At 32.6% G+C, this 13,458-nt stretch overlaps 1 protein-coding gene across 3 annotated transcripts in view; it reads left to right on the forward strand.

The window, feature by feature from the left end:
* LOC145257625 (uncharacterized) overlaps positions 1-13,458 on the forward strand; it is a 65,902-nt gene that overhangs the window by 2,233 nt on the left and 50,211 nt on the right. The window contains exon 1 of one of the 3 annotated variants that reach the window (XM_080115673.1): positions 94-431. The exons of 1 other annotated variant lie outside the window; for it this stretch is intronic. The gene's annotated coding sequence lies outside the window, so the exon portion shown is untranslated. Of the gene's footprint in view, positions 1-93; positions 432-13,458 lie in introns of those variants that run through there. One more of the 3 variants, XM_080115675.1, reaches the window with a different exon arrangement.

The following is a 13,458-nucleotide window of genomic DNA, read 5'->3' on the forward strand; positions in this document are numbered from 1 at the left end:
TGGAGAGGGTAAATAAAGAAGTCGAAAAGCAGTCCCGAGTTCTTGTAAACTTTGAAACGTATCTCTCCCCGACACCCCATCCCGACCCACCCACTCCTAGTCAAGTCCCCGGGGAGAGAGAGAAGCGGACGCAACGCACTACCCAACCCGACAGAGAGTGAAGCACGTTGGGTTGTGTATCCCCCACCACTCCACGCGCCCGGTGGTGTCCATAGAACTTTTTTCTCTCTTTCTCTCTTCACTTCTCACTTGGAGCTGACACGTACGACAACCCACGAGTCGGATTATTCATAGATATTAGTTTAATGAGACCCGAATGGTAATGAACCCCAATTTCGGAAACTAACAGATTTTGGGGGACAAACCAAACTTCGAAACAACGACAACAGACGCACATATTTTTTTTGGTTTATATATCATTTCCAATTGCAGTGAGTTTTAATATTTTTATTTCCTTATTTTTTCTTTTGTTTTATTTATTTATTAATTTTCGTTGTAAGGGAAAAAAGTTTTCCAGGTTTTGGAAAACGCGATTATTCGCGTTTGAAACGCTATTTCTTTATAGTTCTTTGTTTTAATTTGTTAATACTCTTAAAAAACACTCAACATATTTATCAAATTTAAACTTTCCTGTTAATATTAGCAAACTTTGAACACTTTTGAAGTCCACAAGGTGAGAGGTAGAAGGCGACCTTTTTTCTTCTTTTTTTTTTTTTTTCTCTCTCTGGCGTCTCTGCTAACACTACTGCTAAAAACTTAGATACATAGTTTCATACGAATTGACGATCTTTTTTATTTTGATTTTTCTGCTTCATTCACATCTCTGGGAGTAAATTTGTCGACATCTTAGTGTGTGTGGAAATCTGTTTTTCGGGGATATTGCCATTTAATTTGCGCAAGGATTTTTATTTCTCCTTGGACATTTCACTCGGATTAACTTTTTATAGTTGTCTTTAATCAAAATATAACACACGCACATGGAATGTTAACTAACTACATTCTTTCAATGTCATAAAGTAAGTTTTCTTTTTCCTTTTACGAAAAACAAAAATCCACAATGTTCACATGAATTTTCTTAATGTCGATTTTTAAAAGTTTTTCCTTTTTTTAATTCTTACATTTTGCAATATTCGGAATTCCTAATAAACCTAACAGTAAACATTTCCAAAACACCCCTCCATTAAATATATGGGTATATATGTACAGTTGAAATTATATCAAACTTTTTATTTTCATTTTATTATTTTATTTTATTTTTTTTAACTTAGATAAATCTTGAATACTAATATAAATAATTAAATCTTTCTTGGAATATGCGTTTCCCGTTTCACTCATTGTTTTTCCAACGTTATTTTACGTAAGTTTTTCCCCCCTCGATGCAAAGGAAGTAGAAAATTGTCGCTAGTTTTTTCCATATTGTGAAGTAATTTGTTTATTTTTTTCCTTGTTGCACGTTACCCTTCACTCGTCCGATATCCGTAGTAGTAAATAAATGCCCCTGTTTTAATGTGAAATTGGTGTAATATATAAAACGTTAAATTATACTAAGGAAAATACTTGAATCAAAGCTCTTGTTACCTTTCCGAAGCCCATGGACCTGGAGACGACTGACATGAAGTCGTTTCAGCGTAAATCGAATACATTTTAAATGGATTTTTTATATTATTTTGTTGTATGTAAAGTATCAGTTTTCAATTTTTTTTATTAAGCATTTTTTTTTAATCGGAATGGAAAGTCCGGTATTTCCCGAAGTTTCCATCTTTCTTAAAATATTTCTCGTTAAAACTGTTTAAAACGTTTAATTTAACTTTGGATGAACAAATTTAAATAGTTTTAGTTTTTAATAAAAAAAAAAAACTTGAATCAAACTTTTAATATTGATTTTGTAAACATATTGTTTTATTATTCGATGTGTTTAATTTTAATTTTTAGATCGGAAATTCTTGGAACTGTTCCAACTCGTTGCTCTCTCCCTCCCACCTTATTTATCCTGTTGTTTGTTTGTCTCTCTCTCTCTCTCTTTTTCTCTCTCTCACGTTTTTTCTCTTTTCTCTCTCTCTCACGTTTTTTCTCTTTTCTCTCTCTCTCACGTTTTTCTCTTTTCTCTCTCTCTCACGTTTTTCTCTTTTCTCTCTCTCTCACACGTTTTTCTCTTTTCTCTCACTTTTTTCTCTTTTCTCTCTCTCTCTCACTTTTCTCTCTCTCTCTCTCTCACTTTTTTCTCTTTTCTCTCTCTCTCTCACTTTTCTCTCTCTCTCTCTCTCACTTTTCTCTCTCTCTCTCACTTTTCTCTCTCTCTCTCTCTCTCACTTTTCTCTCTCTCTCTCACTTTTCTCTCTCTCTCTCTCTCACTTTTCTCTCTCTCACTTTTCTCTCCTTTCTACTCCTCTCTCTGTTTTCTTCTTTCTCCTCCCTCTCCTCTCTCTGTTTTCGCCTTTCTCCTCTCTCCGCCCGGCATGTGCCCCTTGTTACACATGCCCTAGATTGGGTGTCGAGTGAGTGAGCGGGAGGGGTAGAGTTGGGAAAGAGAATATGTCGGGTCGTATATACGTAATACTTTCTCTTCTTACCAAGGTTATACTTACTATAAGTGTGTTTAAACGTATTCGATACCGAGGAAAAAAATCCACACACACACACATTCTTAACTAACGAACCTTATCACTTTTATTTCTCGATTCTGTTTTATTCTGACAAATAATTTTAAAATATTTACTTAGAAAATAAGTTTTTACATGTGGATAAAAGTTTTTTTCTTTCTCATTACAAACCACCTGCTTTCCTGGACGAGAACTTTTCACATTTGGGAAAAACGCCTAAGCATGGACAATATCGCCTTTCGTAATGCTATACTTTGCTAATTATAAATAGCATGTAACTCATTAAAAAAAAATGTCCGGGTTTTTAATATACATTGGTACGGAAAAGTGTCCAAATAACAGATGTTATCAAAGGCAAGATATGTTACTCTTCTGTCGAGCTGAATAAGTGTTTAGTGTTTTTGCTTTACATTAAAACGTTTATTTGCCCCCAAAAACAAAGTGTTCGGCGAAGTGAGATTAAGCAGAATGGCCGCGGATTGACTCCTAAATATTTAAAATCTTGATAATAAATTAAAAAAAATAAAATACTGTTAGAAACCCACCTAGTCACGGTAACAATTATTGGGTGGGTTTCTAACAGCATTTTTTTAACTTCAAATATTTAGGCGTCAATTCGCGGCTATTTTTCCTGTTCTCACCTAAAGCTCGACACTTCGTTTTTCGAACCGTATGAACGTTTTAAAGTGAAACCATTAAAAACACACACACATATACACTTTCCACATAGGTATTATCTTGCCTTGATAAGTTATTTGGATGTTTGTTAAAATAGTCAACAGATCGATTTTTTTAAAAATAAGTTGCTTTAAGCAATGCCGAAAATAGTCATATATCCCAAAATTACGAAAATTCATCGGATAGAAAGTTATAGTTAAGTATTTTTGGGTTTGCCTTACTGTACACATAGATTCGAAAAAAGTTGTCACAAAACAAATATATAACAAATAAATGTTATCAAAGGCAAGATAAATTACTTTTCTATCCAACTGGATGTTTTTAGTGTTTATATTCAATGTAACATGTTTTCAGCTCGAAAAACAGTGTTTACCGATGTATTGGAAAATTTAAAACGGCAGCCGACTCTCTTTAAGGCGGTAAGTTTGGAAAAAGGAATTATAAATAAAAAAATAGACAAAATACTGTTAGAAACTCGCTCAATGTATGTTACTGTGACATAGGCGGACAGTATTTTGACTGTTTTTTATTTATAACTCATTTTCCCAAACTTACCATCTCCGAGAGAGAGTCCGCCACTCCGCCGCCGTTTTAAATTTTCTAATACGTCGGTAAACACTGTTTTTCGAGCTAAATAAACATGTTACATTAAATATAAACACTAAAAACATATCCAGTTAGGTAGAAAAGTAACTGATCTTGCCTTTGATAACATTTATTTTTTATATGTTTGTTTTGTGACAACTTTTTCGAATCTGTGTACAGTAAAACAAACCCGTATTTTTTACGGAAAATGGGGTAAAATTGCATTTTTCTTAAACGTTTATAAAGTACACATCGAGTCTACACACAGGGGACATAACTCCAAAACGAATATTTTAACTTGCTTGTTCATGGCGCAACATTTGTTAAACTTTTTTTTTTTGTCTTAGTAAAAACAAAATAGCAGTTGTGCTACTGCTACTCAATGATTTAAATTTTTTAATATATTACTATTTTCGACATTCGACGAATATTGCACCCTCTGCCTGTTTCTACAAGTACTTTAATGATGAATGCTCTGACGAACTACAAGCACTTGGTACCACCTCGACAAACCTGAAAAGCAGCTAAATCCCACCCCTTCACAGTAGAGATCCCTAGGTGTAAGAAAGACTTTTGCTCCAATAGTTTCTTCTTCAGAACTGCTAGACTTTGGAACTCCTTTCCGGGATTCTGCTTTCCCAACTGTACTGACATGCAGAAGTTCAAGTGTAAATGCTCATTTCCCTTCATAATACCCCAGCAACTTTGTCCTCGATAGTAGCCCCCTAGTAGGGGGCCCCCCTACTTCAAAGTGATAATGTGCCTTTTTAAAGTGAAAATTGATTTAAAAAAAAAAAAAAAATGCGTAATATTGTTTTTGGTTTAAACGATATATTTACAAAATCGATTAACACCGTTATTTGTTACATTTTTTTAAAATCACTTTTTCGTACCAATATGTAATTGTAAAACAAAGCCACTTGTCCTAATATTAGAGAAAAATTACTACTACTACTTTTTGTGAACGTTTGTAATGCTATTACTATTTATATGCGTTCATATAAATAGTTCAAGTTGGTATTTAAAAAAAAACTGTTTGGTCAACAGATTAGCTATGCACAAAAATGGTTCGCGTTTTTTTAATGTCGATTGTATTGTTCATGACTGAAAAAAGAAATAACTCGAAGTTATTTCTTTTTAAGGAGATGGGAGGAGGGGTTGGAAATATAAATTGTTAAACGTAGTTTTCATGAAACTGAAAAAATCCAGAACTTGTACGAGATTAAGAATTCAGATTATTTTTTTATTTGGTACTTCTACAGTTTATCGCCGAAAATGGAGATGCCATTTTTTTCGAGCACCTGTCGTTAAAATCAGACGGAGAAATCGGTATTTTAAACTATGACCGAAGTTGGAAATAACCAAGAAATTACAAAATTGTTTTATTAAAATTATATTTTCTTACGCAGACTTTTAAATAAAATATCTTTACAATTTTGATATATTTTTATACAATAACTGTTTTGGTTTTCAAATAGGGCTCGCCCAATTTAAACAATTATGAATATGTCATTTTCATTTTCCGTTTTTAATAATAATGTACGGTTCATGAAAAACTTTCCCGTTTTCATTAAGTAAATCGAAACATTTCAAGTTAAACAATTCCGGATACTTTATTTACTTTTTCTTTCATAGTTCTTTCCTGGAGTAATTAATATCTAGTTTATTTTATTATTTTCTTTTTTTGTTATTTGTTTCCTACTTCGGCTATAGTTAAACATACTGATTTCAACGACGGGTGCCCGAAAAATTGACGTCTCCATATTTGGCGATGGGTTTGTATTACATAGATTCAAAACTGTTGTAAAAAAAACAAAACAAAAAAAAAACAAATATATAACAAATAAATGTTGTCAAAGGTAAGATAAATTACTTTTCTACCTAACTGGATATATTTTTAGTGTTTTTATTTAATGTAACTTTTCAAATAGTGTTAAATTGTCTGTTGTAATTCCTAGTTAATTACTTCTTCCCACGGGGCCAAATTTGTACACACGACTTTATTTATTTTATGTGGGGACAATCAAAAGCGGTACTTCTTGGATTGGAACAAAAAAAAAAAAATTGCCCCAGTCTAGGACTTCACTGAACAAGGTGAACCGAGTAAACTATGCGTATACGCCGTAACAGTCTAGCCAAAGTCCATTTAATTTTTACTGTATCTTTTGTTTATTGTCGACAAATTAAAAAAAAACAAACAAACTTTCTCCCCATGGGTTTCTAAATAATATCGCTATTTCAGCACGGGCCGTATTTTGTATAGGTACCCTTTTTTTTTTTTTTTTCAGTAATATATTTGGGTTAAATTTCCAAAGCGAAAATTTCGAGATATTTCATCGATCTCTTTTGAATCTATTTTTTTTTTTTAAATAATGATTAAGGATTTTTTTTTTATTATTTATACAGACATGCCTGAACAAAGGCGTTTTTAAAGCAATGAAATGAAATCGCAAGCGAAATTTAGATATTTCTACCACGTGGGTATTCACGTGACCTACTAACGACTTTCGAACTTTTTAATAATGCAAAGGTTAAAGGTCACTAGATAAAACACACACACACACACTATCCTGAAAAAATATATTTTCTAATGTTTTGCATTTTGTTTTCTTTTTAATAGATTTTGTTTACTTATTTCAATGCGTGACAATTTTTAATTTTTAAATTGTTATAAATTTTAAAGTTGACTTAATTAAAAGGTATGGCGGAGTTGGGGGGGGGGCATATTCCTTCGAGACTCTCTGACCGGAGTAAAGTATTGTTTTAACACATTGGAGATTTTTACAGCAGAATGCCCTCTAGTTTACTGTTTATGGAATCCAAAAGCATTCAAGTATTTAATATAATTTTTCCCTCTTCCAACTTGAAATAATTTGCAACTTAAGCATCAACAATTGTTGGTAAATCTAAATCTCTACTTAACTGCAACTCGACGCTCACCTTTAAATTGACGAACGAACAGGTTTTTGGGTATGCTGAAAACGAATATCACTTTCAAATTTAATGCAGACAAGTAGTTTTCTGAATAATTAGACATTTTTTCTAATGTATTACATTAATTTCTGTGGCCATCGCCATTCTTAGCGTTTCCATGGCAGGTGCTCGTCTGAACTCCAATCTCTGGTCCCCCTCTCGCCAATCTTTTACGAAAAACACCCGTCTAGCTGAATCCACTGTCAAAAACTTTCCCCACTCTTTATCTATGCCTAAATCAAAACGTAGATTCCATGAACAAGGTTGCTTTCTTAGAACTGCACGCAGTGCACGCCTGTGGAACTCTGTCCCGTCTGCCTGCTTCCCACCCGACTACAGCCTGGATGTCTTTAAGTCCAACGTAAACAAATTCCTGATGAACCACTCCCTTAAGTAGACACTTTATTAAATCTCCATACTAACGTACTGTACTTACAATAACCCTTATCCCTGAGTGGCTTCCGGGCCTTGATAAGTGGTGACCACCTTGTAAAAAAAAAAAAAAAAAAAAAAAAAAAGATGTTTTGTAACGGGGATGCGCATTAGTATTTGTGCAGTACAACTTAAGTGCTTACATCGGATCATAAAGGTCTTAATATCCAGAAAAGTACTTGTCTGTCCCAAATAAAAATGTCATATTCGTTTCCAGCATACCCGAAAACCGACGAAGTCATCAATTTAACGGTGAATGTTGCAGTAACAGTTAAAATTAAAAAAAAAAAAAAAAAAAATTAAGTTTAGGCATTGCACCAATGCACCACTGCAGCAGCACTGCAGTGCACCACCACCAGTCGTGTAAGAGAGGAAAGTAGGGGTCGATAGTCATTCTAAAATGTTGTTACCTTTAGGATAAAGATTTCACCCACACTAAACATTCACCATAATGACTCGGTCACTCTGTGGCTGAACTTGAACCCTCCAGGTGTTTTTTTTTTTTTTTTTTTTATTATTATTATTTATTATTATTATTAACAACAACAACGATAAAGCTAAAAACTCTCAAAAAGAAAGAAAAAAAAAAAACAAAAAACAAAATGCTAATGGGAAAGGTTAGTAAAACACTCACACCCCTCTACTAAATTGTAGACCTCCTACTGTTTTCCGGTAAAAATCGAAAACAATCAGATCGAACTTTAAGTGGGAGTGGGGACTAAGTGGGATGTCTAAAATTAGATAGGGGTTGGGAATCAGGTAATGGGTTAGGGTAAATATGGTGCCAAACGTTCTTGGCCTTTGAGCCAAGATCAAAGTGTAGTGTCTGTTCTTCAAATGCTACACTTCAATTTCTTGTTCTGTCAGTGTCAGAAATCCTTCACGACTGAGGTAATTCTGGTGTCTGTTCCGTGGGGAGGCATTGTAAATAATTTCTCTTACACTTTTGATGGCCTTGTACCTAATTGGTGAGATTATTTTCTGTACCTTGTAGCAATGAATGTTTCAAAGTGGTAGTAGCTATTCTAGTCGGTCTCTTGGCGGTCATCCTCCAGGCATTACCTCCTCACTTGGATAAGGGTTGTTGATTTATTGATGATTGTTAGTCGCCCTCACCGGGGAAATGTAAATTGTGATAATTTTTGCATCTGTCCAGATCCCTCATCTCACTCACTCTAGCTTTGGGTCGTTGAATTCTCCATATAATAAACTTAAACTAACCTTGTGTTTAGCTTAACGGGGTGGAGGATAAGCAACGTTGAGTTTTAGTCTTTGATCATTACGCGACATCAAGCATCAAAACAGCTTTATTCATATGCCCCCCCCCCCGCCCACACTGTAGAAGGCGGGGGGAGGGTAACATTAAGGAATCTCCTACACGGGTAAAACTTTTATTAAAGTTTTAAAAAGTATAGTTTAATTTTAACTGGAAATAAATATCCCATCGGTCGTCAGGTTTAAAATGTACTAATGTTTTCAATGCAAGTCCAAGTTCAACCTTAATAAATAAAACAATACAGAAAAAATCTTTGATGGATGGACGTACCTATTCCGGAACGAACATATCAGCTTCCAAAAATTACGTAAATTGGCCAAGTAAAATATAATTTTTAAAACGATGTTAAACGATGTGAAATCGCTAGCATTATAAAGCTGATCTCATAAGTTTGAGTTATTATAGAATTGTCTACCCTTGTTTTTTTTTTTTTTTAATGTTTTTAAGATGACGACACGAGATAGTTCCTTTTTGTTTTCTCATCAAATTTGATTTTTCTTAGTTAAAAATAATCAAGTCACGTGAATTTTAGAATGACATTTTCGTTGCGTAAGGTTGAACTATGGACTTAAGCTGTATTATTGTATTCAGTTGGAATATTTCTCCGTTTTCGCTTTATAAAACGTTATATCTGTATAAATATTTTTCCTTATCATAAGTAACTTATTGTTGTAGACCCATGCTAGGGGTTACAAATGAAAGAAACCACAAGTAGTGTAAAGTGTATAAAATATATATATATTTATCATGAAGAATACAGGAGCCACTAAAGTCGTATGAAAGGAACGTGTTCGTAGCATGCGATTAAATATCGTATGAATGTCTCTATTTAGTCTCTGAAACCAGTGGTATTCATAGGACTGGTTGATTCCACTTAGTTTTCAAATAGGGGTGATTTGTACCCCACAACACTTATGCAAAAAAGGACGTACCATGCTGTAATAATATTATTTCGAAACCCATTCTTACTATGGAATAGTGCTTTGTAATTATTCTGTATTTTCACTTCACAATTTAATAAACAAAAGGTACCGTAAAACTTAAATAAAAAATTTAAAAAAACCTACTTCATCAAATTAGGAAATTTATTTATTTTAATATCTTCCTTCCATGTCTGGTACAGACGTTTCTGTATCTTTATATAGTACGATTCTGAATATGCACCTTTTTATTTTATTTTTTTTTACTAAATATGCTAATATATTTTAATTCATACAGATTTCGTATTTATTATTATAGAACTAATACGCTATTGATATTGCGCCCAATATATAATAGTGATTCCAAAAGTAATTTTTTTTAAAAATAACCTGGTACAATCAGCAAGAATCGAAACCAAAATATGTAGATCTTCAGTCTTTGTCGTTACCATTTGAGCTATCGTCAGATGGATAACAAACGGTTAAAAAGAAACTGACTTTAACGTATAAATCTATATATTTGCGAATGCGTACAAATAACACGTTTAGTCGACTTACGCCTGCCAAGTTCAATTATTTTTTTTAAAATTTGGATTCCTTAGAAGGTATTTTTACCGGCTTAAAACTTCAAAGAACGGTTCACAAAGAATGCAATCATTTTACCCACCTCGTGCCTATCTGCGACTTTGCGTCTAGGAGGAAATGCACTTTGAAAATAAAATGGAAAAAAGACACGCATAGTTTTATAAATTAGATTTCGTCCATATCCTGTCTTTCAGAAACAGTAAAAGATAGGGCTTAAAGTGACCAACAATGTGTTATTTTATGCCTGAATTTTTCATTTTCTTTTCTTACCAATAATTAGATACAAGCAAAAATGGTGGAGTAAAGATGGGAGACATAGTTTTGAAAGCTGATTGACCGTATTTTTTGTAGGTTTCCGACTACTGTTTCATTGTATTTGAAAGATTAAAGCCTTAAGTTAATTTCCAGAAAAAAAATTATTTGTACACGTAAAAAAGAAAAAAAAGTTATGAAAAATGTTTTCACGGTGAGCTAATTCAGCTAAATTTTGAAGTTAAATAAATTCATTCTAAAAATCTTTTGTAAGATTAATGTTAGTTTTCTGGTCTATTTCAAAGATAATTACTTAAGTCCTAAGGTATTGAATCAAAAAAACAAAAACAAAAGAAAACCTTGTTTGTACAAAAAAAAAAAAAAAAAAATAGCGTAATTAGCTCCCAAAACCGAGGGATTCTCGTTTCGTGCAACCGAAAGAAAATAAATTCCTCATCACATAATTATACGATAGGGACTGCCAACCGAATGTGAAAAAAAAGAAAGCATGATTCCGTGACGTCAGACTTGTATAAACTATACGAACTATGGAAAAACAGAAGCGACTTAATGATTTTTTTAAAACCTTTGTTTATCTTCAAACTGCAATTGATAATTAATCTTTGTTATAATTTTGTTAAAGTTTAAGATTTACACAGTTTAAGTATTAATAATATTATAAACATTTGTATATTAAATATGAAATACGGTTTTACTGAATGTTCATTTGGTTAACTACTGGCTTCCATATTTTGTTCTGTAAAAGGAGACAAACAAAATATGAATTTTAATCGTTCTAATCTTTTAAAAATTCATTTTTTTATGAAGTTTCTTTTTCTTGGCAATTCAACTGATATATTAATTCGAAAAAAAAAAACGCTATTAAAAAAACAAACAAAAAAACCAATTATATTAAATTTATATCATTTTTTAAATTGCAACTTCAGGGTAAGTTTTTGTTCAAAACGTCTATTTAAATTTGTAAAAAAATAAATGTTTTACTTATTTGAATTCTTATGTTTCATAATAAATAGAAATTTCGATAGATTTAAATATATTTTGTTCAAATTTCAAAAAAAAATGGTGGGGGGGGGCACGAACTAAAAAAGAAATATTTCCCCTCGTATATTTTATATGTAATTTCATTCTAAAATGGATAATATAGAAAATTTCACAAAAATCTGACCATTAGTTGATTTTTGCTAGATTTATTAAACACAGGTATGTTTTCACGTTCGAAATGCTTACTACATGGGAACGTTATTTAAAGCGCCAATTATGTAAACACGGTTTTCGTCTCGCAATTTCATTAGTTTCGTACGATGAAAAAATTTTATTTTAAATTATTACTAGTTTATTTTGCCCTTCTTTAAAATGGTACAAGAGTTATATTGATAATGTTAACTTATAATAAAGTTACATCGTTTTACATAGGGAGGTTAATTCTGTAGTGACTTTTTTATTATACGAAAGCCCAAAATTTCAGACGGTCGAAAAGGCTGTTTGAAAATGACGTCAGGTAGGTAGAGGGTGCTGTTTTTCCCCCCTCCTAGATGTGTATCCGTGCATTTCTATCGTGAACGTTTGTCTAATTATTACCATTTTTTAATTTAAGTATTTTATCTGTTCCTGTTTTTAAATTTGAAAAAAGTTTTATTTTTCAAGATTATATAAAAATTATGTTACGCCGAAAGGCTCACATTCGTACTAGCAAGTAAAATATCGTACATATAAAAAGTATGTGAAACCTGTAATTCAACAAAAAAAAAAGTAGAAATATGTTTTGCAATTAAAATTGTGTTTGTGTTTTACTCAATTTTCCCTAAAAATTACTTTTAACTATAAGTAATTTTCTACTCGATGTATTTTTGTAATTTTTGGATATTTGACTATTTTCGACATGACAAATAAGTACATAACATTATTTTTGCTTTTTTTATGGTCGCAATACTTTTTTTTTTTAAATTTTTACATAGGAGGCACCACTTATCAAGCAAGGCCCAGAGGCCACTCCAGGATAAGGGTTATAGAGTGTACAGTAGTCAATGGGAATATTGTAGTAATCGTTAGTAATGTAAATTTGGTAGATTGGATTACTTAAGGGGCGCTTCATCAAGAGTTTATGTTTCTATTTACAATGCCTCCCCACGACGGGACAGAGTTAGACACCAGGGTCGTTTTTTAACGTGGAGAAAGGGAACAAAAATAAAAATTGTCTCAGTTGTGAAGGATTTCTCCTCCACTGACAGAGATCAAGAAATTGAAGTGCAGCATCTGAAGAACAGATACTACATTTTGATCTTTATGTTGGACGTGAAGACAACCAAATTGTAGTCGGCGGGAAAGTAGGCGAATGGAAGAGTTCAACAGGCGTGCGCGTGCAGTTCTAAGAAAGAATCTTTGTTCATAGAATCTACGTTTTGATTTAGGCACAGATAAAGAATGGGAAAAATTGACAGTGGTTTCTGCTAGACGGGTGTTTTTCGTGAAAGATTGGCGAGGAGGGCCAGAGATTGGAGCTCAGACGAGCACTTGCCATGGAAATAACGATAAACAAAGATATATTTATAAATCATTTCGATTTCAATAAATATTCAATGAATAGTAAATACAAAAAATCAATCTGTAATTATACAAGTTACATTGATGCGGGAAATGCATACAGCCATAAATTTGTTTCATAACTTTATTAATATGGAGAAGTAATAAGAGAAATTGAACGAGATAGGCGAGGTGTTCCAACGGTTGCTATACAACTAAATGTGATTTTTTTTTTTTTTCAAGCGTAAATTAGGTGTGTACACGCTCCAGCTGTTTTCTTTTTTTCTTTCATTCGCCTCCCCCAACTTCCATGCATACTTTTTTGTTTGTTTGTTTTTTTACGAATCATCCCTTTTCCACGTGGGCTTTCCACACACACACACACACACACACTAACATTTGTGAATTTGCTATACGAGATCTAACGCGCACGTACACGCTTCGCTTGGCTGGAGCTGATAATTAACTTTTGTTCTCTTGAAAAACAAAGTTTATTTTTCATGGGCAAAAAAAAAAAAAAAAAAAAAAAAACTCATTCAACCAAAACGAAACGTGTGCTCGATTTTTTTTTTTTTTAAATTAGAAAAAAAAAAAAACCGTAATATTCAATCATATG

Source organism: Euprymna scolopes, chromosome 3, assembly GCF_053919585.1.
Source record: "Euprymna scolopes isolate OS-2025 chromosome 3, ASM5391958v1, whole genome shotgun sequence".
Lineage (NCBI taxonomy): Eukaryota > Metazoa > Mollusca > Cephalopoda > Sepiida > Sepiolidae > Euprymna > Euprymna scolopes.